This window comes from Elephantulus edwardii, unplaced genomic scaffold, assembly GCF_000299155.1.
Source record: "Elephantulus edwardii isolate Elephantulus edwardi_28Jun2011 unplaced genomic scaffold, EleEdw1.0 scaffold00084, whole genome shotgun sequence".
Classification (NCBI taxonomy): domain Eukaryota; kingdom Metazoa; phylum Chordata; class Mammalia; order Macroscelidea; family Macroscelididae; genus Elephantulus; species Elephantulus edwardii.
The window spans coordinates 1,336,307-1,338,735 of record NW_006399834.1 but is presented as its reverse complement, the minus strand read 5'-3'; the positions used below and the strand labels follow the sequence as shown (position 1 = coordinate 1,338,735).

General features: G+C 38.3%; 1 pseudogene; it reads left to right on the top strand.

Annotated features, from left to right (window-relative positions):
• Window positions 1-232: 232 nt before the first annotated feature.
• On the top strand, window positions 233-1,032 carry LOC102863108 (annotated as a pseudogene).
• The last annotated feature ends 1,397 nt before the right edge of the window (window positions 1,033-2,429 follow it).

The following is a 2,429-nucleotide window of genomic DNA, read 5'->3' as shown; positions in this document are numbered from 1 at the left end:
CCTTTTGAACACCACCATTCCTCCTGTGACAGTCAGTGCTCAGCATCAAGTCCTGTTATTACGTGGCTTTAAACACTTAATTTTTCTTTCCAAATCCGCCAAGAAGAGTTGTAACAACAAACTTCAAGTCAAAGAACATAATAACCGTATATACTATGACAAATCCGCTACAGAAATTGTTTAGGCTGAGATGTCAGTCAAAACAGATTTATAAGCATTATCTGATTAAACCATAACCAGGTGGACACAAGTAACTACCACAAACAAGAAACCCTTTGCTGTGTTATCATGGGAGGATATGAAGAAGGGATTTTCTGAAGGAACAGGTCAGAGCCAGCCAAAGGGTAAAACATCATGACAGCAATAGGCTTCCCCTTAAAAATGACATTCTCCAAGTAAAGCACAAAAAGAAAAAAGAAGAAAAGGGAGTTCTTAATGAAGATGTGAATGGGTACATGGAATACTTACGACAGAATTCACAGATGGTTCACAATGGGGAAATAATCGCAACAGACAGCCAACATGTGAGAGAAGAAATTACAGTTGCTTTGAAGAAAGACAGTCGACAAAAAAGGGAGAAGATTAAAAAGGCAGAAAAGAAAATGCAATGGTATGGTTCCACTGTAGAAAACCAGGACATGCAATAGGCCTTGAGGATATGGGCACTGGAATACGTTATCTGTGTGACTCCACAGAGCACGAAATATTCAAGTTCAGGGCTAAAAAGGACTAGCTCTTGGGAAATTTCCTTTTGCAAAATGTTTTATTTGCAGAAAAATGGGGCACCTGTCCTGATCTTGTCATGATAATCCCAAAGGAGTCTATTCTGAGGGTGGTGGCTTTTGACTTTGTGGCTCTGTGTTACATTATCAGAAAGATTGTCCTGAAAATAAAATGATCGCAGTTGATCACTGGGAAAAGGGAAAGAGTGCAGACTATGAAGAAATTTTGGATGCTCCTAAACCACAGAAACCCTAAACAAAAACACTTAAAGTTGTTAATTTTTTATACTTATTTCATGAGATGGAATGAGACTTTCAAAGGGGTCTATATGATGACCTGGACATAGTCATCCACCATTTCCTAGTTCTGCTTATTAAGGAGTACTTCTACCTGTTTTTGGAGAACATCAGCGATAAAAGTAAAAGATGTTTAAATTGAACTCTCCAAAACATCCTTAATAGACAAAATTTAGAAACAACTAAGAGATCATGACACTTAATTTTAAGTCACCTTTTCTTAAAAACAAACCTATGGATAAATGTAAGCCACCCGCAACAAGTGGTATTGTTTCCTTCAAAGTAGAAATTCTATTATTACAATGGAGATGTATTTGCAATTTCAAAAAAATGGGTATATTTTTAAAATACTGAATAACAAAGTCATTACTATTTTTAAAAAAGGATGGAAAAGGCAATTGTCATTTTTTTTGTAATGTAAAGAGACTTCAAATAAGCAAGGTATAACCGAAAAACAGAAACATAGTATGAGACACCATACTCCGTGATTTCAAACCCTACTACAGAGCCAAAGTGGTCAAGATGGCATGGTACTGATACAATAACAGATCACATACATCAATGGAATAGAATTGAAAACCCAGAAATAAATTCATCTAACTAGAAGAATGGGAATCCCAGAACACTTAATTGTGCTTTATGCGAAACTTATACTTGGACCAGGAGATAATTGTCAGAATAGAGCGAAGAAACACTGCATGGTTCAAAATTGGGAAGAGTGTGTGTCAAGGATGTGTTCTATCTCCATATCTTTTCAATATATATGCAGAACACATTATCCGGGAGGCTGGGCTCTATGAGGAGAAGTGTGGCATCAGAATCAGAGGTAGACTCATCAACAATCTGTGTTATACAGATGATACAACCCTGCTTACTGAAACTGAGGAGGACCTGATGTGCTTGCTGCAGAGGGTCAAGGACTGCAGCCTCCAATATGGATTGAAGCTCAATATCAAGAAAACAAAGATTCTTACTACTGGGCCACTTGGCAGCATCATGATAGACAATGAAGAGATTGAGATTGTGGACAGATTCAGTTTGCTTGGCTCTACAATCAACACTCTTGGTACCAGCAGACAGGAAATTAAAAGAAAAATTTCACTGGGAAAATCTGCTGTCAGAGACCTCTCCAAGGTCATGAGGAGCAACGATGTCAGTCTGGAAACTAAGGTGTGCCTGTTACATGCCATGGTTTTTGCAATCACTTGCTATGAATCAGAGAACTGGACAATGACAAGGGAAGATAGAAGGATACCTTTGAGCTGTGGTGCTGGAGAAGAATACTGAATATACCATGGACAGCTAGGAGAACAAAGAAGTTCTTCCTGGAGAGGGTGAAGCTAGGCTGCTCCTTGGAGGCAAGGATTTTGAACCTTCATTTGATATACTTTGGACATGTTGCAAGCAGGC